Raw genomic sequence first — 26,332 nt, 5'->3', positions numbered from 1 at the left:
TTCTCTAATATGGTTATGCTCTGTTTTCTTCATATGGGCACTTAGTGCAATGAACTTCCCTCGTAGCACTGCTTTCAAGGTGTCCCATGAGTTCAGGTATGTTGTGTTCTCATTCTCATTGAATTTTAGGAAATCCTTAATTTCTTTCTCTATTTCTTCTTTGACCCAGGTATTGTGCAAATGCTCAGTGTTCAATTTCCATGAGTTTGTAGAGTTTTTGCAATTTGTATCATTGTGAATTCCAACTTTAAAGCATGGTGGTACTGATAAGATACAGGGGTGTGTTCCATTTTTTAATATGTATATCTGTTGAGATTTGTTATATAGCCGTGTATATGGTTAGTTTTAGAGAAGGTTTCATGTATAGCAGAAAAGAAGTTATATTCTTTTGTGTTTGGATGGAATGTTCTATAGATGTCTGTTAAACCCAATTAAGACATAACTTCTGTTAGTTCTTTTGTTTCTTTGATAAGTTTCTGACTGATAGTCCTGTGTAGCATTGAGAGTGGGGTGTGGAAGTCTCCCACTATAAGTTTGTGAGGTTTTATATGAACTTTGAGTTTTAGTAGTGTTTATTTTACAAGTGTTGGTTCCTTTGTATTTGGGGCAGAGATGTTCAGAATTGAGATTCTGTGCTGTCTGATTTCTCCTGTGATGAATATGAAATGACCGTGTTCATGCCTTTTGATTATTTTGGTTTGAAGCCTAACTTGTTAGATATTAGTATAGCCATACCTGCTTTCTTCTTGTGTCAATTTGATTCTCTCTTCCGTGATGTAATGTCTATCTTTGAAGCTTAGATGTGTTTCTTGTATGCAGCAGAATGATGGATTCTGTCTTCATTTCAATTCTGTTAGCCTGTGATATTTTTAGGCAAGTTAAGTCCATTAATGTTGAGAGAAATTAAGTACCATTGATTGTTAATAATTTTTGGTTTTAGATATTTGTTGTTGGTGGTATTGTGAATATATTTGTCCTGCTTTACTCGTGGGTTCTGGTGAAGTGGGATTATCTATTGCCTATGTTTTTGAGTGTAGTAAACTTCCTTGGGTTGGAGTTTTCCTTATAGAACTTTCTGTAGGGCTGGATTTGTAGGTACTTATTTTGAAAATCTGGCTTTGTCATTATATATTTTGTTATTATATATAAAAACTTATACCTTTTAAGAATGTATCTAAGAATTCTTGTAATCTCTAAACATATATAATAAATTGTGTAAATGTTAAAATATTAATCATTGATTACTTTAAAACTGAAATTTATATAAATATTCAAACCATATCTTGCATCATGTTTATAAGATGATTTATTTAATAAGGTCAACATTTGAAATGTTGACTCAATTTTTTAATATTTCCATTAAAGTGAATTATTAAAACACTATCATACAAAAATCTACTGATCTATGTTTCTCTTAACCTTCTTCGAATATCTTCACAGTTTTCAAATCATGTTTTTTTAATTGTTTAATTTCCTTTTCTACATAAGCTGCCTATTAGACAGTTTATACTCACAAAACCACTAACATTTTCACAATTTGAATAAATCAATTAAGGAGCAAAATGTTTAAATGGATTGTTCATAGTTTACTAAATAATTGCATTAGTCAAGGCTAGCCTTGAATTCATAGTTCTTCTTTGGTCCCTCTAGTGCTGGGATTACAGGCCTTTGCCACCATTCCTATTTTAACATGTCACCTTTAAAATATTGGTAGTTTATTTTCCATCTAATACTTTAGGGGATGTGATGCTTTTATATTCCATTTAGTTTAACAAAAATACTTATTGTAACAGAAGCTTCATACTCAAGCACTGTTCTGTTGCACTTACACTTGAAAATACAAACAGCTGTTTAAATACACATGTGAAATATTTCAATCTGTTTCTAAAAGAGAATTGTAGTAATTCTAAAAATGTGGGGATTAAATCAGTTTTCCTTTGCAAAAAGACAATAGTCTTTGGAATTATTTAAGGTGGTTAAATTGCATACCTTTCCTCTTCCAAGCTGTCAATAACACAGAAATAAAGATTTAATTTGTAAGCTTTATATTTACATTAACAAACATTTCAAAACTGTATGAGCAAATACTGTACAAGACACAGGCATAAACTTCTAAGCCTTTTAAAGACTAGCTCTTCCACATAAGTCATTTGCTTCTATGTTATAAGTGTTAGGAATTAGCAGCCTGCTGACCCCTCCCCCAACTATGGGCAGGACGCTCATGGCCATGCCATTGCCATGTCAGGTTTTACCTGGCTGCTCAAGCTTTACCTGGCTGCCAGAGGACTCAATTACGCATGTTCAAGCCCTCCTTTTAAAGCAACCATGCCAAGCAGGCCTCTCTCTTGTTCTTTCTCTCTTCTCTTTCTATCTCTCCCCTGCTTTTGGTTAGCCACCAGCTACCCCCCTTACTCTCTCCTTTCTCAATAAACTCCACATGGGCTCTGCATCTCAAGTTTGTGTTTTATAGGCATTAGGTGCAGCAAAAGAACAACATTGGTGCTGAAACCCAATCAGGCTCTTCTTGAGGATCACTGGAGGCTGTCTGCTGGTGGGCGGCCAGCCAGAGATACTGGGACCCAGATTCCAAAACCAGCGGTGCACCTCCATCCTACCCCCCCCCCAAGTTCGCTGGAAATACCATCCCACAATGTCTTCAATCAGGTAAGGTACCCATTTTAAATTTGCATTTAACCTATTTCCTTAAGGTCGGGTACATTCCTCACAGGTGGAAGACATACCGCCCAGGGCGGTATATCTGATTCTGGCTTTAAGCCTCTCTGCTCTCGGAATGCTGAGTCCTCCTGGCCTCTGTTGGCCCTGGCAATGTTTTAGGGCTGATGAGCTTTGAATAATGCTCTGCCATTCTCGTTTATTGTGTGGCCACACTCTTGAGCTGACTAGTTCCAAGCCTGATTGGTCACTTCTCACTTCACCCATGGGGAATAAACTGACCAAAGAAATACTCCCCCACCACTCCACTGGGATGCTTAATAGAAAATTTAAAACCCTTTCACTTAATGCCACTTGTTAAGTCACCCAGACTTATTTACCTTTGTACTGAAAAATGGCCTAGATACCCCTAGAAAAATAATTCAAATTGGCTTAACTGTTCTCTAGATTCCGATATCTTACGGGAGCTTTCAAATTACTGCCAGCGAACAGGTAGATGGGAGGAGTGTTTTCTACCCCTCTACTAAACAATCTCTTTCACTAAACTTGTTTCTGTTCTCTTCCCGCCATGATAAAACTCTCCTGACCGCCGCAGTTGCAGTCTGTCTCAGGGCGGTGGGCCGGGCTGAGGCAGCATCTGCTCAAGACAAAATTATATTTCAAAACTTTATGATTTCTGCCAGCTGTTGGAAATATGTTTATGGCAGCCACCATCTTGACCATGTGGCCTAGCCTCACCCCCCCCCATGGTTCGTCCCTCTGCTACATCAGCCACCTAGGCAGAGGGAGTCTAGCCAGCTTCTGCCGCCAACAATACCTGTAATTCTTTTACCTTTTGCCTTTTATTATTTGTCTCTTAATTTCTTTTTTTCACTGGCTATGTTATACATAGCTTCACACTTTAGTCCTTTTCATTTTTCCCAGTCCTGTTTAATATATCTGTACATTTGATTTAAATTTAACTTTATGTAAATGTAAGCTAACTTCATAAAACTTAAATTCAACTTTAGTAAGTCTCAAATATTTCTAAACTGTTATGTGTCTTTAAATGATGGTAAACATTTAAGGTTATAAATGTCTATCTCAAACTAACAAAATATTTATGCCACCCAGTCCTTCCTGTAAGCGGTTTATAAAGGTTAAGCCTCTATTATCAAAGGGAGTTTTTCACTACCTCTTTGTCCTTTACAGGTATAAGTCTAACCTACTAAATTAAAACCAGTTATAGTCAGGCTACCGAGCTCTGAGTAAAACATACCTCCACAGCCTCTTAGCTTGGATCCAGTTTTCCAGACGACTGATTAATTAATTACAGGGATAAAGCCTTACCTAACCACCTATGTGCTTAAGGCAAGTAACTAAAGACAAATTTTGTATACTAAGGTATGCTAAACAGTCAGACATCCCTCAAATGCTCAGAGATCTAGAGAATATGGCATTTAACATGTTTCATTGAAAAACTTTTATAACAGAGAGACAGGCCAGCTGCTGGCACCACCCATTTCCTCCAAGAAGACTGATGGACACTGAAGAAGCTCCAGCCACAAAAGTGGTAACAGTAGCCACTGAACAATCCTGCCTTTCATCTCAACTGCTGCAAAGGTCTCTAAGGACCATGGACAATAGGGCAGTGGAATCAACTTTCTCCACATTACTTGGGCCAAGGTAGGTAAGTCTTCCAAAGGCACCTAATCCACAGGTCTTGTGACATCAGCAGAAGGCAGACATCCTTATAGCCTCTGAATTCAACAACTGTGGAGGACCTGGGGGTGGCTGTCCATGCTATCAGCTAGTGAGTCTCTGTTACTCTCTAATCATTCAGTTAAAATTTTATCCCTTTCAAGAACTCTGATGCTTTTGACGACTGGTAACTTTGTCAGCTTAAAGCAACAGCCAAGGCTCCAATTGTTACAAAACAGATTTCAAAAACAGTTATCTTGGGGGGATTCGAAGAAGCTTCAGATATCCTGGATGTAGTCTGTAGGGCTGTTTTGTCCAGCTGTTTTGAATGTAGGATTAGCTTGTACTCTGTTTCAGGCGGTCTGGCGTGAACAAACCACATAGGTCTGGAAGGAATCCACATCTTTTCATTTTCTGTGGAAACAAAAATAGAAATCCTTTTCCCCAGTAACTTGTCCTTCAACTTAAATTTTGGAGTCAAAGCATTTTTTTAATTTAATTTATTGTTTTACATGTCGATCCCAGTTACCTCTCCCTCCATCCCTCCCTTCCCCTCAGCCCTCCCTCCCTCCTTTCCTCCCTTTTTCAGCGCCCCTTACCAGCAGGAAGTAGATTGGAAAGAACGATGCCCAAATTCCCAAATATTGTGTATAAATGCTTGTTTTCATTTAATTGGACTTTGTTGTATAAAATTAAATAAAATAAAAAAATAAAAAAAAACAAAAAAAACAGTTATCTTAAAGTTGCTACTGTTCATAGTCTTAACATTAATCAATAAAGTTTTAATAAGCTACAAATCCAATTCTGACGGAGTACTAAACACCATACTATGCCACTATACGACCATAACTGTAACTATAAGGTTACAATTAAGGTGCTTTTCATTGTGCTAAAACTCTGCCAGTTGTATGTGTTAATTCTTCCAGCCAAATCATTTCTAACATGAGTATGCTGATAAAGTGTCTAATATTTATGTTTCACAAACCCGAAGTATTCTTTAGTTTCCAGGGAGATGGAATGGATCCATTTAAACAGGTCAGATTCACTCCAAATAAATCAACTTTTTCCTGGCCTCAGGACTTCCTTCCCTCATCCCAGGACCCCCTTGGGAGCCCCTCCCCCACCACACACTTCTCCCATTAAGTACTAAGTCCTAAGAGAAAAAAACTTAACCTTGTCCTCTGCTCTGTTTGCATCTTGCCAGTTCTCAAAGAGATGCCAGAGCTCCATACTGTCAGAACTGCTATGAAATAACCAGCTACCAGGATATGGCAGCATCCCAGCTTTCTCGGATCCCCCAAAGACGATCTACGCCCCCCCCCCAGTTCAGCAGGAAGCAGTCTTCAGAACCCAATGTCCTTATTCCCTAACCTACAATGCCCAACTCCCACCTTTTTAATAACAATAAGAAGTGGGAATGTTAGGAACTAGCAGCCTGCTGACCCACCCCAACTATGGGCAGGATGCTCATGGCCATGTCATCCCTATGTCAGCTTTACCTGGCTGCTCAAGCTTTACCTGGCTGCCAGGGAACTCAATTACACATGCTCAACCCCCCCCCCCCTTTAAAGCAAGCATGACAAGCAAGCCTCACTCTGGCTCTTTCTCTCTGCTCTTTCTCTCTTTCTCTCTCTCTCTCTCTCCCCTGCTTTCAGTTGGCCACCAGCTACTCCTCTTTCTCTCCCTTCCCTCAATAAACTCCATGTGAGCACTGATTCTCTTGTTGGTGTTTCTTAGACAAAAGTTGTAACAAAAGAACAACAATAAGACCATGAGGTTTTGCTATTACAAATACTGCTTCTATGAACATAGTTGAACAGATATCTTTGTTGCATGGATATGGATCATTTGGGTATATGCCTAAGAGGGGGATTGCCAGGTCCTGTGGTAAACTCATTCCCATTTTCCTGAGGAACAACCATACTAATCTCCAAAATGGCTGTATGAGTTTGCACTCCCACCAGCAGTGGAGGAGTGTTCCTATTTCTCCACATTCTCTCCAGCATGAGTTGTCATTGGCTTTTCTAATATTAGACATTCTGGCAGGAGTAAGACAGTATCTCAAAGTTGTTTTGATTTGCATTTCCCTGATAGCTAAAGATGTTGAGAACTTTCTTAAGTGTCTTTCAGCCTTTTTATTTCCTCTACTGAGAATTCTTTCTTCAGGTCTGTACCCTAGTTTTAATAGGGATATTTTAATAGGGATATTTGGTGTTTTATTGACTAGTTCCTTGAGTTCTTTGTATATTTTGGAGATCAGCTCTTTCTTGGATATAGGATTGGTGAAAATCGTTTCCCAGTGTGTGGTCTGCCATTTGGTATTTTCTACTGTGTCCTTTGCCTTACAGAAGCTTCTAAGTTTAAACTGGTCCCATTTATTAATTGTTGCTCTCAGTGTCTGTTTCCCTTCAGTTATGTTCAGGAAGCAGTCTCCTATACCAATTTGTTCAAGGGTACCTCCTACTTTCCCTTCTAAGAGGTTCAATGTGGCTGGATTGATGTTGAGGTCTTTGATCCATTTGGACTTGTGATTTGTGCATGGCGACAGACATGGGTCTATCTGCAGAAACTGGAAACAACCTAGATGCCCCTCAGTTGAAGAATGGTTAATGAAGATCTGGCACATCTAAACAATGGAATACTAACACTACTCTGAAGAAAAAAATAATGGTATCTTGAAATTCACAGGCAAATGGATGGCACTTGAAGAAACCATGCTAAATGAGGTAACCCAGTCACCAAAAGAGGGACATAGTATGTACTCACTCATATATGGATTTTAGACCTAGAGCAAAGGATCATCAGCCTATAATTCATACCACCAGAGGAACTAGGATACAAGGTGTATTCTAATTGATTCATATAAAGTCCCTCACAGAAGTGGGAAGGGACAATTCCCCCAGAGAACAGGGGAAATCAGGGGAAATGAATGGAGAATGAAGGAGGAGAAAGAGGGGGGGAGAGGAAAATATGTGCGACTGGGAAGATTGAGTCTGTGTAGGAATTGAAGACAGGAGAGAGAGAGAGAGAGAGAGAGAGAGAGAGAGAGAGAGAGAGAGAGAGAGAACATAAAAGAGGGAGACAATATTGATTTGAAGAGAAAATTGAACCCAAAGAAATGTCTAGAGACTTACAAGACTACTGCCAACTAACAATTTGAGCTTCCGTAAAAAGGGTACCATAAATGTTCTTCCCGGATAGTGAGATCAACAACTAAATTATCCACAGAGCCCTCATCTAATACATGTTGGAAACAGAAGCCAACACTCATACCTAAACACTGAGTCAAACTAGAACCCAGATGCTGATGGAGAGGACAAGACCAGGCTGCAGAAACACATAGAGACAGCTGACCTGAACAAGGAGGAGCTAACGGTCCCCAGACAGATAGCTGGGAATCCAGCATGCGACTGACTCAGGCCCTTCTGAATATGGATCTCAGCCAGAAGGACTGAGCAGTCTAAGGGACCTCAGACAGTGGAACCAGGATGTATCCTTGGCGCACAAAAGTACCTTGAGATCACATCCCCCATGGAGAGATAACTGCCTTAACCCAGAGACAGGAGAGAATCATTAGTCCCTACTTCAAATGACCTGTCAGATCTACATGACCCCTTCTGCCTCTCTGCCTATGCCTCTGCCTCTGCCTCTGCCTCCTGAATGCTGGAATTAAAGTTGTGTGCCATTACTGGTGGAAATTTTTTGACTTGTATCAACATAAAATACCTAAAACAATTAGCTGCATTTTTGGCTTTGATATGTGAACCAGCCACCATTCTAGCTTGGAATTCTCATTCACTGTCATTTTCTTTCTTTTACAATTTGGGGGATGTATTACTTTTGGAAAAATGATTCCATAAGATTATGCTTGGTTCATATTACAAAGAAATATTCTGTTTTATTATTTTTTATTTCAGTGGATTTTATTTTATTTTGAGGAAAGATGTGAGTAGTCTCAAACTTTTTATGTGCCTGCATCTATGTCTCAAGTGCTAGTTTGTGTGCTTCCACATTTGGCTCAGTTTTATTATTTCTACAAATACATTTACTATCACTTAAAATTATTGGTTGGATTCATCATTTGAATCAAGAATAATAGAGTAGGCAATTTCTGGCTTAGTTCTTTTTGAACTATGCATAATTTATGCAATCTAATCTTTATAAATAAAGGCTGGTGGGGGTAGAGCTCAGTGGTAGAGCAATTAAATGCATAAATAAAGGCTGGGTTTAATATCTGTATTTCATTTAATGAGTAGAATGTGAAAAATAAGGATGTCAGTTGTGTGATTCAAGTAGAAGATCTATGTCTTTAACCTTATTCAACTTCATTTTGTTGGTAGTATTGCTGTCTCAATTAGTGATGAAATAAGCTTAGTTGTGTGATGTGAAAAGCATCTCACCAGCTAAAGAACTAAAAGTAGCCTCTGGCTAACAATTCTCAAATTACTAAGGCATCAATCCCATATTCCTGAGAAACTGTATCCTATATCAACAAGATGAATGTAGGAAGAAGTGGCATATTACAAACTTGAGAGAGCCTATGGTCAAAGGATCCAGTTTGGGTTCCTGACCAACAGTAATTATAAAATGTATGTTGTTGATTTAAGCCATTCACTTTCAGGATGATTTTGTACAACAGTAAAAACATGTTTATTCATGTTTTTAAACTGCTGCAATCTAGTCTTATGCTCTGTCCAGGTCCCTGTACTACAGTGAAATGTATATTTAAATCATCTATTAAGTAACCTAGATGAAGCATTCAAGTAACCTTTTCAATCCAGAGGAAAATGGCAGTTGGCTCAAGCTTTCTTTAGTCTAGCAATAGTTGAACATAGCTCTGAAATAATCATCTATTGCTGTGGACAAAGAAAATTCATGTTATCACAGATTTATAAACCAGTGAAAAACTTATATTCTCACTTCAAATCTTTTTCAAGAATAAGCACATGTCCATGTTAAGATATTTACAGAGTGAAAATTGAGAGTTTCACACAACTCTCAACTCTTAATCAATTTTGTATACAGTGTGGCCTGTGAGAAAATATGTGAGGAGAAATTTTACTGCAATGAAAATTTTGAAAATACTGTACTACTTTCCTAGGGATGATGTAAGAAAATACAATAAATGTGATGGATTAGAATAAAGGTAAATTATTCTCCTATGATCCTAAAAAACAGAATTACAAAATCAAAATGTTGACAAGGCCATATTCTCATGGAAGTCTTAATAAATGATTCTTTAATTTCTCTTTAATTTTATGGTTGTCCTTGGATAGAAATTTCCTTTGGAAAATTAAAAAATCAAACACTATATTCCTATACAAATGAATGTAATTTAATCAGGTTCTTTGTTTTATTCTTATGGAATGACTTGTATAAATGCTGGATATTAACAAGTTTTTAGATATAGAGCTTCCAGATACTTTTTTCTCTCACGTTAATCTTTATTATTTCCTTTGCTGTACGGAGGAGCCTTTTAGTTCACTTTAATCCTTTCTATTTTTCTTTTTGTTGACATTCCTTTTAAGATCACATCCAAATATCTGTTGCTCACATAAATGTCATGGAACAAATCTCCCTGTCTTCTAGTATTTTCCTAGTTTTAAATATCACATTTAAATATATTTTAGTTGATTTATAATAGTCGAATTTCATATCTGTGGATATGGATATCCAATTCCAGCTCCATTTGTTGGAAAGAATACCATTTTCCTAGTTTGTATTCTCATCATCATTACTAAAAACTGGCTGATTGGGAACTGGAGAAATGACTTGGTTGTGAAAAGTACTTGTTCTTCAGAGGACCAAGATCCCTTCTCAGGACCCACATAGCAATTCATAATTACCTGCAACTGGAGTTTCAGGGAGTTTAACACCCTCTACTGGACTTAGAGGGCACTTTCACATATGTGCTGTTCTACCAAACATACAGCAAAACACACAGACATAAAATAAATTTTAAAAACCCTTAAGATGAGAAAATCAATACTACTGTCAAATTCTTTGACCACTACAATTTCTTCCTATGGTCTGCCTTGCCTAACACACAGATAAGACTGAAAGTCACCTCTAGTCAAAGAAGCTACTATGTAACAATAATCTACAAGTGGATACAATGCAGATACCAAAAGGTCAAAGAGAGCCAAATCCCAAAGGATACATCTGTATCAAAGCTCCTCCAACTATTATTCAGGGAATATCACAGAAGAGGGGCCAGAAATGTTATAAATTCCCAATATCAGGAAATTTCTCTGTAATAGACCGGAATAATGCCAATATCAATGGACATGTCAACATGCAAGGAAGGAAATTTTACAGTTCCACTACAGAACAAAGAACTAAACACAAATCAGCAACTATTGACTTGTGGGAGAAAATGTACTTGTAGAAGTACACACAGTCTTCAGGTTTCTATAGCTGTGATGAAACACCATGACCAAAATGCAAATTCAGAAGGAAAGGGCTTATTTGGCATACACTTTAGCATTGCTGTTCATCACTTAAGGAGGTCAGGACAGGAAATTAAACAGGGCAGGAAACTGAAGGCAGATACTGATGCAGAGGTCATGGAGAGCAGCTACTTCCTGGCTTGCTTGCTATGGCTTTTTTCAAACCAAAATATCATATAACCCAGTACCAGCAACCCAGGGATGGCACTAACCACCACGGGTTGGGTCCTTGCCTACTGGTCACTAAATGAAGAAATGCCTTACAGCTAGATCTTACAGAGGCATTTCCTAATCCAAGGCTCCTTCCTCTGATGACTCTAGCTTGTGTCAATTTTACACACAAAATGAGGCAGCATACACACACACACACTGAAAATCAGTTGCCTATAAACCTTGGTTCTGTTTTCTGTTGTATTACTGCTCTGTGTGTCAGTTTTATGTTGACACTGCACTGTTGTTATACTACTAAAAGCTTGGACCATAGTTTGAGATCAGGATGTGATTACAATGCCTCTAACTCTACTCTTTTTGCTGAACATGATTTTTCCTATTCAACATCTAGTAGTTCCTTTAAAGTATTAAGATATTTTTCCTATTTTCATAGTGAATGCCATTGGTATTTTGATATTGATATTTTGATAAAGATTATATTAAAATGGTTGCTCACCTTATCATTTACATAAATATTTTTTTAATCTACAAAATACCTTCTCTTTTTTCCCTTAATCAGTTGTTACAAAATTAAGATTCATCCTCTGACTTGGTGTCCATGATTAATTTGTGTGAATTTAAATGAAGCTTCTGTTGGTGTTAAAATAAATATTTCAACTCTTAATGTAGATATTGCTATAAATCTGGGATATGACAACATTTCTCAATCAATTTGAAAAACCCTGTCTTATTAATGGAGACTATAACCATAAACCAAACATTCACATAAGACAACACTTTAATTTGAAAAATTATTAGGGTTCCCTACTATATTGCAATTTGCATCCATGCTGTTCCAGTGATTACTCTATGCTCTTTATAAACACAGATATAATAATGTAAGAACCAAGGAAGTAATTTTCAGCACTATTCTTGGTTCCTGCGCTCAACAAAATGGTGTTATTAAAGAAAAAACACAAAGATTTGACTTTAATTATAGTTTTTAACACCAACATAGAGAATTTATACAACATAATAGAGCTCAAAGAAAGTTTCTATGTATATCATGGATTTATTGACCATGGAATTCATAATGATATTTATGAAAGATTTTTTTCAGTAAGCATAGGCTGAGGAACTTATAGTTCAAAAATAATTAATAAAAGGTACTTGTTTTTCTTTTTATTTAAACTCCCTAGGTAAATGCTGCTGAATATTTAGATATCTATTATAATTTGATCAAAAAGTTCAAATTCTATGTCTCCTACAAGGAGTTACTATAGTATTCCCTGTCATAGTCCTCCTGGGTCTGAAGATTTTGACTTGTTAATGAAGTCATCAAAAGATGAGCCTAAGACTTTAGTTGAAACTGTTTGTTCCAAGTTGCTCCAGGCTTTTCAAAGGCAACTCTTTCATTTTCTCCCATTCCTAACTTAAAAGTAAAGCCTCTTTGTCACGCTTAATTAAAAAATCTGAATCAAATTATTTTGGAAGCTCAGTGGCATGTGGGATGTAATTTCAAATTTAGCATCAAGCCTTCACTGGAGAGGCAGATTTTTCTTTACAGAATGTGATTATCTTTTGTATACCTTTAAAAACACTGTATATAGAAAACACAAATAGGCGTGAATATTTCTCAGACTCATATAGAGGATAAAAGTAAGGGAAGTTCTACCATTCTTAGTAAATCTTAGACTTCAAAGAACTCTGTGCATGTATATTATCCAAATACTATGTAAATAAGGTTTTTCAGGATTGGGTTGATTATCCTGTGGGTTTGATGTAAAAATTTAAGCATATGATTATATAATTCTTCCTATATATTGCTTTATGGAATCAAGAAAGAATGATTGCTATCAATGGTGTGGCTGGGACAATATATGAGGCCATTTGCAGTGGGTCCAAGATCTTAACACTAATTCACAAACTGACTTAGAGGAGCCCATTCAATATGGAGAGAAAACTTGCTCAGTGTAGACACATGGGTGTGAAGAAATGACTTGATCCTGCCTCACATAGATTATGAGATAGACTTAGTAGACTTCCTAGCAGAAGCCTTATCCTCTCCAATAACCAGATAAAAGTAAGATGAGTAGGAGAAGCTAGGGGAGATGAGTGAGGAGGAACTGGGATTGTAGTTTAAAAATAAGTTAATAAAATAAAAAATAACAATTACTATCAAATAAAATCTATATTTGAAAAATGGCATCCATCTGCTCATTTTTTGTTGGTCTGTTGATAAATTACTTGGAGATCATGTAGGTCAGGATTAGATGCTTTTGTATTAGCAAATTTTGCAAATGCGGTAATATATTTTGAGAGCACTTTAAAGAAGAAACAGAAGTGGAAATTAATATGGACTCTGTTTTCCAGTTGACTTTTTAGATTATCATCAAAAACAGGACTCAGGCATTATCAAAGGGAAGATATTAAGAATTTTAAATTTAAAATACTCAGGGTCTTTATTTTTAATTTATTATTTTACATGTCGATTCCAGTTCCGTCTGCCTCCCTCCCTCACTTTTACCCTTTCTGCCCTCTAACAAGCATCCTAACCACCCTCCCCTCCCATCCCCCAACCCCAATTCTGCAGAGGCAGAGAGGCAGAGGCAGAGAGAGAGGCAGAGGCAGAGAGAGGCAGAAACAGAGAGGCAGAGGCAGTGAAAGAGGCAGAGGCAGAGGCAGAGAGGCAGAGGAGGCAGAGCAGATGGATCTCTGTGAGTTTGAGGCCAGTGTTGTTTACAGTGAGTTCCAGGACACAGGGCTACACTTTGTCAAAGTTAAAAAAAAAAAAACAGACAAAGATAAAATAAATGACACGAAAAAGAAAAGCTGGCTAAATGTTCTGTTGATACTCATGGGAGGCCTCCTCTTTTATGAATTGAAATGGAAGAGGAATGGGTAAGGGGTCAGAGAGGAGATAAAGGGAGGGGCTAGGAAGAACAAAAGGAGGGGAAACTGCAGTTAGGATGTAATATAAATAAATTAACTTAAAAAGAGAATAAAAGTTTTAAGGCTATAACTTACATATGTGTAAACATCCTGGGCAATTTACTAGTATACTAGCTCCATGAGGATAAGCAAGTTGTTTAATATGTCAAAGCTTCTATTTTCTTTAGTTACAGAATAGCTGCTCTAGTGGCTGTGTATCACTTCTGCAAGACTGATCTTAAATAAACGATGTTTAAAGTGCATGCATTTTAATTTTTTGTACTTTATGTGTTGCACTACTTTAGAGTTATTACTAGATTTACAATAAAAGAATGGAGAAGAAGAATAGAAAGGAAGTTATTTAGAATGGAAGAATATGACTACCACTGCTGATAATATAACTAATACTAGGCAGATAAAGAAGTTTCACTGTGGTCAAGCAAAAAAGTACAAAAAATCATTAGCTAGATAAGAATTCCTGCCTATCAACTGAAACTATAAAAGCCAAATGAGTATTGTGGTCCTTCTATAATCTCAGTAGGGAGAGAGAGAGAGTCCATAGGAAGAAAGTGGTTAGCTACATAGACTAGCCTAAATTGTAAGCTCTGGGTTCAGGTATTGATACTGTCCCAATCCATAAGGTGAAGAGGTACCAAAGAAGACAAAATGTCAACTTTGAGGCTACAAACACACACACATACACACATTCAATCATGTGCAAACTATATATGTGTGTGTGTGTGCGTGTGTGTGTGTGTAAATAGTGCAGGGTATATTATTTCTAACTTTCAGAAGAGAAATGAATGTAAGTTCAAAGTCTGTCAATATCAGGTACTGGATTTAAACATAGTTTTTTTCCTGTTGCAAATAATTGTTTACAGTATATTATATGAGCATACTAAATTGATAAAAAACATAATAAAAATATTAAGATAAAAATTTTGTATGGATTTATTGTTATTTTATTTGCATCCATGTTTCTATGTTGCAATGCATATATCTATTCAGCTTTCTTTTGTTCTTCCTTTCTTTATTCCTGTCTTTCTTTATAATTCAAGCACAGAAGTCAGAGAACAACTTATGAGAGTCATTCCTTCCCTTCCCTCCTGTGGGTTATGATAAATTCAGAATGTCATATATGATTGCAAGTACCTTTATACACTGAGACATCTTGCTGGCCAGAGAAATTCACTTAGCTTAATGTCATATATTACCATACCAGGGAAGTAAGAAAAGAGTAATATAAGTAGTATATACTTATTTTAATATGCTATAATATAAAGTTACTAGAAATATTTCAAATTAATAATTATTTATTTGGTTTTTCAATACAGGGTTTCTCTGCATTTCTTTGGAGCCCTACCTGTAACTAACTTTGTAGATGAGGCTAACCTTGAACTCACAGAGATTTGCCTGCTTCTGCCTCCTAAGTTCTGGGATTAAAAGCATGCATCACCAATGCCCGCATAAAGTTAATAATTTTTAAATTACAACATATTTTTAAATTAAATGGAATACCACTTCCAAATGCACTGAAACACCTACTGATAAGTGAGATGCTACATGTTTGAGACAGATGACAACCATTTTCCTGGGTATGGTGCTTTGATTTGTGCTTAGTTGATATTTTCAAGCTAACAATTTTGCTAAAATACAATTAATATATAGAAATAAAGGGTAACATTTCTTTAGGAATTAAAAACAATTTAAATTTTTTATAACTGTTACTGTTTGACAATTCTACTGCAGAAAAAGTTTCTCCTTTAATATCACTGATTTCCTTAACAGTTAAGCCTCTCTTCTGTCAAATACCTTAGCTGTATGTAACATTAAGCTTTCTGATGCCTCTTTCCTTTCAGGACTGTACACTTGCTCTTCTTCGTTGTAGGCTTGCATAAGAATTAGCAATAAGAGTCATATCACAGATTAAATATTATGTAGTTTGGCAATTTCCTCTGTCAAACCAATTACTCCACTACTTCTTAAATTTAGTGTCGTTTGTCAAAATATCATGAGTTACCTCTAGCCCAGTTGTTATTATTGCCTATATCTGAAATATCTTGAGCTATACCTTCACAGTCTGCATTACACTGAGCACTACTGTATTCCAACTCCTAATAGAATGCTCCCTTAAGCTTTACTTATAGCATTAAACTGCTTTTCTAGTACAAAGTTTCAGTCTTTCATATTCCTCCTAAAACATATTGCTCATGCTCTTTACAGTAACAGTCCACTCTATGGAACAAACCTCCATATTAGTTATTTTCCTACATTTTGACAAATACCACAACCAAAAGGGACCTATGTAAGAGAGAGGTTATTTTGGATTAAGGTTCCAAAGGGTTACAAATCTATTTTTATGGGAAAGAGGCATGGTAGTCTTCAACAGTCTGAGCTGGCAGCTGAAAATGACATATTCAACAGTAAACACAAAAGAGGAGAGAGAGCTCACAGGTGTGCAGTACTATAGTCCCTCTAGAAAAGTCATATCTATTGGGGACCAAGTGTTAAAATTACTGGGCCTATAGGGGACATTTTTAATCAAAATACCACAGAGTAATTAACTCTTTATTATTAAACTTAACTGAGTACATATTTTCTAAGGCTGAAGTTTAGAATTAATAGTTGACACATTGCTTATTTTCTGAAATGAAAAAAAAATCATGTAAAAATATATTTATCAAAAAGTAAAAAAAAAAAAAGATATATTTCTAAAATTGTCCCACTTCCCTTGAGGCCCAAATAAACACAGACAGAAACTATTGGCCAATGACTAGAGCTTCTTACTGGTTAACTCTGAATTAATTATTATCATATTCCTATCAATCTATGTATTGCCAGTAGAGTATGGCTTACACTGAAACATCCCTGTATGTTGTTACTTCTTCAGCAGCATTGCAACACTGGGTGGCAGGCTTCATTTGTCTACCTTTCCCAGCATTCTTCTTATCTCCTAGTTCCACCTATCTTCCTGCCTTATTGGCCATCAACCAAAAAGGGAAACATATACACAGAAGGAAATTCCCCATCATCTCCTCTTTTGTGTCTACATTAAAATGCACTGTATAATTTAGTACAGATTATAGATAGTAACCTATGACAGTCAAAACTTAGAGTTAAGTTAGTTAGGTATTCTAGATATACAGAGATGTATTTGAGGTGGATAAATATTCTTCAAACCTTTTTCAAAGACCTACAGAATATGGCATTTAAAATAGTCTAGGGTTTTTTCTTGACAGTGACGCACAACTGCTCCTGGCAACACCACCTGCATCAGAAAGGAAGATGGACATCAAAAAACTCCTTATGGAGTTTACTTCGATTATGGCAAGACTACCCATTTGGACAAGCTACTGCTCTTTTCTTGACTGTTTGACTTTATACATTACATTTTAAATGAGCTGTATAAACACAATACTTAAACAAGAGGAGAAATATACATATCACATAATTGACCTTAAGTTTGTTTCAATAAATGAAAATCCATACCAATTTGAAGTATTCATTTTTATATCATATTTCCCTTTTATTCTTTAGAAAGAGAATGGTTATGATCATTAACCATTTATAACCAACCCCATTTAAATGAAAATATTATAAGCAGTATTTGGGAATTTGAGCATGATTCTTTTAAAACTGCTTCTTGCTGTTTGGGAGTACTTTCAAAACCATGGGAACCATGAAAACACACAGAAACATGGCCTAATCCTGGCTGTAGTTCTCTGCAAGGGTGCATCATCCGAGCTGTGTTTGATGTTGGATCACCTGTGACACTTCCTTGATCTAACCACGTTATTCTGGAAGTAATCCACAGCCTTTCATCTTCTGGGAAAACAAGAACAAATTTCTTTTCCAAAGTAACATGTTCTTAAAATTAAATTTTGAAGTGAATGCTTTTTAAAATATATAGGTTACAATAATACAGCAGGATTTATAATAAAATGTCTTTTAACAGTTGTTCTTTCCTCAGCAATCACACAATTCAAAGACAACACAATAGTATACAGTATCTAAACTATACATTTTCCATCTTTAAGTGGCTTTCTTATTATTGTATTTCTTTAAATTTTTTGTTTTCATTTTTGAGACTGGTTTTTTCTGTGTACTTTTGCCTGTCTTGTAACCATTTTGTACACCAGGCTGGCCTTGAAATCACAGAGATCTGTTTGCCTCTGCCTCCCCAATGCTGGGAGTAAAAGTGTGTGCCACTGAAGCTCAACTACTCTATTTCATTTTTTTAAACCACATTATCCTGTTTCTTTTCTCTCAGAAGCCCATGCATATTTTTAAACACACTGTAAACCCTTTAGAGGGTTTTCTTCATCTGAATCTATCTTTACTGTAAATCTTTATCTTTTTTCTAGCCACAAGTCTTTTATCTGCTAAACAGCATTGCTATGATTAAAGCTGACATTTTAGCTGCTGGCTTTCCAACATGGTATGTGTAAGTTTACCTCAAGCACTGTGAGCTGTGCTCACTAACTACCTTGACTCTTAAAACCTTTCCGAGTAAAAGCTAAACATGCAGCATGCTGGTCACTGCTGCCACCAGTGTCTCATACACAATATTTCTTATTTTTATTTTATTTTGTTTTTGTAGCAGGGGTTCTTAAAAGAGCCCTGTGGTATTTTTTGTTTGTTTGTTTTTTGGGTTTTGTTTTGTTTATTGTCACTTATGGTGAATAAGGAAACCTCCCTTAAAGGAGGCATGAGGTTCTGATTGTCTCAAATAGAACCCACCCAAAAAAATGCTGCTCCCAAAAAGCAATGCTTGTCTCTGTTCTTTTGCATTTAGAATCCCATTTTAAACTTTTGTCATGTTTCCTGAAAAAAATCATGCAACCCACGTTGGCACCATTTAGTAAGCATGAGTTTTCTGCCCTGTTGAGTTCCTATGGCCCTTGAGCCTCATTAAACACACAGATGCTATATTAATAATTAAATTGATGGTTGATGACTAGGGCTTTTTACTGGCTAGCTCAGTCTTAATTTATTAACCCATTTCTATCAATCTATGTATTGCCATGAGGCTGTGGCATACCCTGTTATGCCCCTGCATGTTGTTACTATTTCAGCAGCATTGAAAAACTGTGTGGCAGGCTCTACCTACCTACTTTTTCCAGGATTCTCCTTGTCTCCTAGTCCCACCTATCTTCCTGTCTTATTGGCCAATAGTGTTTTATTCATCATCCAATAAGAGAAATAAACCCCCATCACAAAATTTGTGCAGTTTTCCATATATTTAACAATCTTACTCTAGATGGAACAAAGTTGCCATTTAGAAACCCATAATTTAATGTGACTTTCCAAATTATTAATGATTAATATATGAGAAAATGTAATGGAAACATTCAAATGAGTAATAACTATTTATGAAACACCAAGTTTCTTTGCAAACTAAGTAATTTAAAATGTGTCATTTTCAGATGTGTATATGAGCACACTTTTCCAAGAGGCATTAAGAGAATGGGATATTTTCTTATTAAGATAATAGATTTATGAAACTAAGATCATAGGCATTATGATTAACATCATATTTATGGTTTATAAATATTAATTTCACTTTTGTTAATAATCCAACTAAACAAAAGTAAATAATTCCAATTCGGTTGAATGTTAATGACATTTCCAACATAGTCATCTGAAGATACAGGCATTTTGTTATTTTTTTCCAAAGATATTCAAATTCCATTAAATTTTAAGTGTCAACTCTAATGTATTCATTCTCTAGGTTTTTTTTTTTTTAAAAAATCAGGAATGACGTAATTATATACTTCTTTCCAAAGATGTTCATTTATGTTATCTAATTTATCCATTTGACCAGAACATTACTATGTCATTTTGGTAGCTTGAAGAGTTTATTCAATATTGCTATAATTGGTCTCAATAAACCTGTCATTCTACAGCCATATTTTCCTCCTTAGTTTATTCTACACATTTTAAATGTTAAAATACATATTTTAAAAGCCATATTTAAAAACAATACATACATATAATGCTAAAGCAATGGCTCAGTGGCTCCAAGCACTTGCTGCTATTCCAAATGACATGAGCTCACATTTGTTAACTAATAATGGGTTAATGGGTGGCTCACCATCACCTGTAACCTCAGCTTCAATGTATCCCCAAAGTGTGGCATATACACATACATATAAAAATATCTATCTCTCTCTCTCTCTCTCTCTCTCTCTCTCTCTCTATATATATATATATATATATATATATATATACATACATACATACATACATATATATATATATATATATATATATTCCTGGATACATTGCTCAAAAGTACTTTGGGAAAACCCCTGAAGAATTCCCATTGCTTTTGAGACAAAAATAAATATTATTAAAATTATTTTAATGAGAAATTTTCATTATTTCCCATATTTTTATTTCTAGTCTCCAGATTTATCTTCAATTTTCTGCAAAATACTAACCTTAAAATTTTGAAAATCACAGGTCATATTCTTCTTGGTATATTCTCTTCCATTTCAAATTAATATATTTATATTTCAAACTCCAACTTACATATAAAATCTTGAAGGAATGCCTCCCTAGTATATCCCAGAATAACCAGGTTATGTGCCCCAATATAGTAGTGTGGTTCAACTGAGTAAGCAAGTTATGAAACTTTTAGGTAAGCTAAATGAATAAACAGAAAAAATAGGTATGCCCATGGATTGCAAATAGTAGGAAATTGTCACAATAACCAGGGCTGGAATTAAGTCTCTAAAAGTAATAGTATTACCAGATGTAAAGTGTAGGAGTCAACAAATAAATCCTTGAATAACAGAGATAGAACCTGCCAACTTCAAACCAGAGCCAGGGATCAAATAGAGCCACTACAAATAGATCCACCAGAAACACAGATAAGAGAAATATCTTAATCTCACTTTGCCTTTGACACTTTATACTTCTGTCCATATTAAAAATTGAGCCACATGAAAAAACCCCAAGTAAGGTTATTTCAGTTTCCTTCAATGTTATATAAAGCAGAGCAAACAAAGGGTAAATGAATTTGAGGGCATTAAACTGGAGTATCCAATTGTGTATTCCCAAACATTCTCTAATCTCAGAACTCTTAGAGACATTTTACTAAAGTCTACACTCATTAGAAAATTAACCAAATATGTGTATAGTACTGTATCACTTGTGCCTCTTATGCCCTCAATATTTTTTTCAATGAATATACTGCAAAGTAACTTAATTTGGATTGGCAGTATGTCTCATCAGATAAAGGTACCTGCCACTAAGCTTACAGATTTTTTTCAGAAAAACTACCATGATGGAAAGGGGGAACCAACTCCTGCAAATTATCTTCTGACCTCAACATGTATACTGTGGCAAATGTATACATATAGACACATACAAAAACAAGTGTAAAAATACTAGCTATATGGTGTAGCTTCTGTGAAACTTCTCGAAGACACAATTCATAACATATATCCTAGTCCTCTGACTCATTCAAAGAAGTACAGGCAAGTAGGAATGCTTATAACCAGAACAATCTGGTTGTACTTCTAGACACTCAGCATCTTTAGAGATTGTGAACCTATTGAAAATATACAGAACTCATGAAACCCCTTTTCCAGGAAAATATACACAAGAAAATGTACATAAATTCACAATATTCTACATAGAATCTTCAGCTCATTTGTACGCTGAAGCCAATGCAATAATTTCTTAAACTTCTAATCAAAAAACAAAATCACTGCCAATGTTGATGGAGAACTATTTGGTATGTTTTTGTTTTTATAATGTCTGAGAAGTACTATTGTTATCTTGTGGAAAGGGATTATACCATGTACACTTCTTGAACAAAAAAGAAAACCTCTCATCAGAAATGCCTACTACAAGTTCTGGGATCTCAGCTTCAAATTATAGTGCTGAGGAAAAGCACTTGTCCATCAAACTGAAAATAATTCTCACATCTTGTTTAGTGATTAAAGAAATTCATCTGAATACAATGTAATTTAAAAGTGGCTCCCAAGGCTGTACAAAAGTTCCCCATTTATAAATATTTAATTTACATAATACCTATCAATGTGTATTTTTTAATTTAAATTTGAAACAAGTTTGTTTTATATGTCAATCCAAGTTCCAGCACCCTCCCGTCCTCCCCTGTTTCCCCCTCCAACCCCCATCCCATCTCTTTTCTGCTCCTCAGAGAGGGTGAAGTCTTCCAAGGGGAGTCTTTAAAGTCTGTCATATCATTTGGAGCAGGGCCCAGGCCCTCACCAATTTGTCTAGGCTTAGGGAGAATCCCTCTATGTGGAATGGGCTCCCAAAGTTCATTTGTATACTAGAGATGAATACTGATCCACTACAAGAGGCCCCAGAGACTACCCAGTCATCTCAACTAAAACCACATTCAGGGAATCTGAGTTGGTCCTATGCTGGGTCCCAGATGTAAGACTGGAGTCCATGAGCTCCTGCTTGTTCAGGTCAGCAGTTTCCGTGGTTTATTTCAACCTGGTTTTGACACCTTTGCTCCCTGTCAACAACTGGATTCCAAGAGTTCTGTTCAGTGTTTAGTTGTGCAGGTGTGTTTCTGCTTCCATCAGCTACTAGATGAATGCTAATGGTAAATTTGTACTTGATGGAAAAATAAGTACAGAAAATGTGAATTGTAGTAAAGCTTTTCTTAAAAGTATTTATTTATTTTTTAACGTATTGATCCCAGTTCCCTCTCCATCCCTCCCTTCCTCTTCTCCCCCTCACTCCTTCTTTCCCTCTCTTCCCCCTTCACATGTACCCTGATCACGCTCCCCTCCCATCCCCCCATTCAACATGTAAGGTGATGCCATCCAGGAGGGTTCATCTAAATCTGTCAAGTCATTTGAAGTAGGGACTAGGACTTCTCTCCTGTCTCTATGTTAAGGGAGTATCCCTCCATGGGGGATATTCCCACAAGGTCCTTTTGTGCACCAGGAATATATCCTGGTTCCACTGTCTGAGGTCCCTTAGACTGATCAGGCCTTCTAGCTGAGACCAATGTTCAGGGGGTCTGAGATAGTCCCATGCTGGATTCCCAGCTATCAGTCTGGGAACCCATTAGATCCTCCTTGTTCAAGGTGTCCCATAAGTTTGGGTATGTTTTGTCCTCATTTTCGTTGAATTTTAGGAAGTCCTTAATTTCTTTTTTGGCCAAGGTATGGTGCAATTGTGTATTGTTTAGTTTCCATGAGTTTGTAGTGTTTCTGTCATTTGTGTTGTTGTTGAATTCCAACTTTAAAGCATGGTGGTCTGATAAGATACAGGGGAGGGTTCCAATTTTTTTGTATCTATTGAGATTTGTTATGTAGCTGTGTGTTTGGTCAATTTTAGATAATGTTCCATGTGAAGCAGAGAAGAAGGTTTATTCTTTTGTGTTTGGATGGAATGTTCTATAGATCTCTGTTAAACCCAATTGAGACATAACTTCTGTTAGTTCTTTTGTTTCTTTGTTACATTTCTGACTGGTGGTTCTATGTAGCATTGAGAGTGGGATGTGAAGTCTCCCAGTATAAGTGTGTGAGGTTTTATGTGAGCTTTGAGTTTTAATTTACAATTGTGGGTGCCTTTATATTTGGGGCATAAATGTTCAGAATTAAGATTTTGTGCTAATGGATTTCTCCTGTGATGAATACAAAATGACCATCTTCATCTCTTTTGATTAATTTTGGTTTGAAGTCTAACATCCTGAGTGCCAGACTTTGGGATTTTGACCCTCCATTGCCAGTCTTCTGATGGAGCCTGATCTTTGACCCCCATTGCCAGGCCCCTTCCTGACGAGAGTCATACTAGAGAGCATGTACCACCCAAAGCTATAGACAATGAAACTCTGACCCACCTAAGCCCACCAGGTGAGTACCAGAGAGAGAGAGAGAGAGAGAGAGAGAGAGAGAGAGACCCCACCTACACCTACTAGAAGAAGCGATGAGAAGACAATAAAAGAAAATACCTAACAATAGAAAGACAAGCATAACACCACCAGAATCTATGGACTCTACACCAACTACACATGAACACCCCAAAGCAGATGAAGCAGAATAGAATGACGTGAAACTTATCATCATAAAAAGTGATAGAGGCCCTCAAAGATGATGTGAGAAAGTCCCTTAAAGAAATGGAAGAAAAAACAAAAAAATTGAAAGAAATGAACAAATTTTTAAAAGAAAGTACAGAAAGCCAAGAAAAAACAATTAGACAGGTGAAGGAAATGGTTCAAGACTTGTAGTAAAGCTTTATTTGGAATTCTAACTACTTACTTTTACCAGCAAACTACTTAAAATTTTAATTTCTTAAAACTACTCATACTTACTAGTGCATAATACATATGAGTCAGGAATTTTGGGGTGAGGTTTATATATGAGTTCTTGCTCAGGTACCACTAGATTGTAATCACAGTAGCAGCCCCCATTGTGACTCCATGTGAAAGCTTTACTTTGGTTCTGTTTCAAGCCTACTGCACAACTAGTGATAAGAATACAGGAAACAACATGCAAGTTATTGAGGTATATGCACAACTTAACTTCTCACTTTCTTACTTGATATTGGACAGACAATAATATCAATTCCACATTCCTCTTTATGCTATCTTGATTCATTAGGGTAGTCAGGAAGGAGGCAGAGAAGGAGGGAAGGAGGATAAAGAAGGAGAAACAGATGTATAGAAGATGAGGAGGAAGAGAGGAGAGGGAAAAGGGAAAAAAGAAAGAGAGAAGAGGAGAGAAAAGGAAAGGCATGGATGAGATTTACTCACTTTTTTGCCATATTATATTCTTTAACAATATATTTTTTACATAAGTAAATAAAGGATGTCACACAATGACCTAAGTACCATAAGTAAGATTACTGGGGATCATTGTAGAAGCCTAGTATTACAAGAATTAAACAATAATAAAAATATATTAAGTGGGTTTGGAATATGAATTTGTAGTAGAATGCTTACCTTACATACATGAGAAATGGGTTCAATTACAAGAAAAAATAGCACAAAAGAGTAAGATTTATAAAACAGTCTAATTATCTAGTTGTAGTTATATTTTCCCTACTAAAAAACTAGTGCTATTAACCCTAATTTTCAAATACCAAATTTCCCTTTCATGGATAGACAAAATCTAAGAATACAATCTAGAATTTCTCTCTATTTTTGTTCTACTAACTCCTACTTTTTCTACTTTCTGGAATTCACATAATGACACATTTTAAAATAGGGAATTGTGTGTGACATTTTAAAATAAAAAATACAAAAAGTTATTACAGTATAGTTGGCTAATCTTACTCCAGAGTGTAATGATATAGTTTTACTTTTAAAGAGCCATTTACAGATAATTATCTCACGAATCATGTATTTTTCATACAAGGAAAGAAAAATCAAATCAAAATTCTATAGGTAATGAGTCCTGTATTATTTCCTCTTAAACTTAGGTAGAGATGACTGCAGATATTACTTTATCCTTAAATAATCAAATATTTCTAATAAAAACTAATGTTTTTTTCATCAATCAAACAAAAAAGAGAGTAACTCTATATCTTTTGTATATATTATTAAACAAGTACAAGAAGTTTAAGTTTTCAGAATGACCCTTAATTCTGTAACTTTCCATATAATTAAAGTTGTTACTGTCTAACAAATGAATGGAAGTTGAAAATTTAATTTTGCTCTACCTTGGAAATATAGAACTAACAATGTCAAAGGATCTCAGTATAACAAGAATAGAAAGTACTTTCTTGTTTGTGAAGTCTAAACATGACAATTCTACAGTGAGGAATTACAAGGCAAAAATGCATGAATGAAAACATTCAATAAAAATCATAGATGTGAGTGAATTTGAAATAATCCACATGAGAAAGATACAGACCACTACACTGATTAAGCCAATTGAAAGTGTAAGAGTCTATTCATTTTGGCTCGTGACCAAGAATATGCCCAAGTTTGTTGATATTAGAGCTCAGGGATACAGCATTTAGAAAATGCAAAACTTAAACAGCAAGTTTAGATGAGTCTCAGAGTGACCATGTAGCATTTGTTTATTGAAAATAGCTATTTCAGACACTATATGACAATTATTTTTTGAGTTATATCTTATTCAGTTAGTTTAAATGTTAAGTATTTTTGTTAATATATCTACAAGATCATCAGAGTCATTAAATTATGAAGTGTTTTGCAAAGACAGGAATGACTGGGAAAGTAGAGAAAGCAGACACAAAATAGAATCAGGACAAGCTAGCATTCTCTTAGCCACTTCAAAATAAGTTAAATAGGTGAGTCAATAAATATAAACTGTATTTGGTTACTGAATAATCCATATTATAGCAATTTTAATTCTAGAAATTGCAGAATTAAGTAATGAAGTAGCTAACTTGAAAATGTGCTACTATTTAGACTTCATTGTGTTTGAATTATGAAATATCTTACATAACACCTTTAGATGGCACACACCTTCCTTATCTATAAA

The sequence above is a fragment of the Phodopus roborovskii genome, unplaced genomic scaffold (genome assembly GCF_943737965.1).
Source record: "Phodopus roborovskii unplaced genomic scaffold, PHOROB, whole genome shotgun sequence".
NCBI lineage: Eukaryota > Metazoa > Chordata > Mammalia > Rodentia > Cricetidae > Phodopus > Phodopus roborovskii.
Note: the sequence above shows the minus strand (reverse complement) of the source record.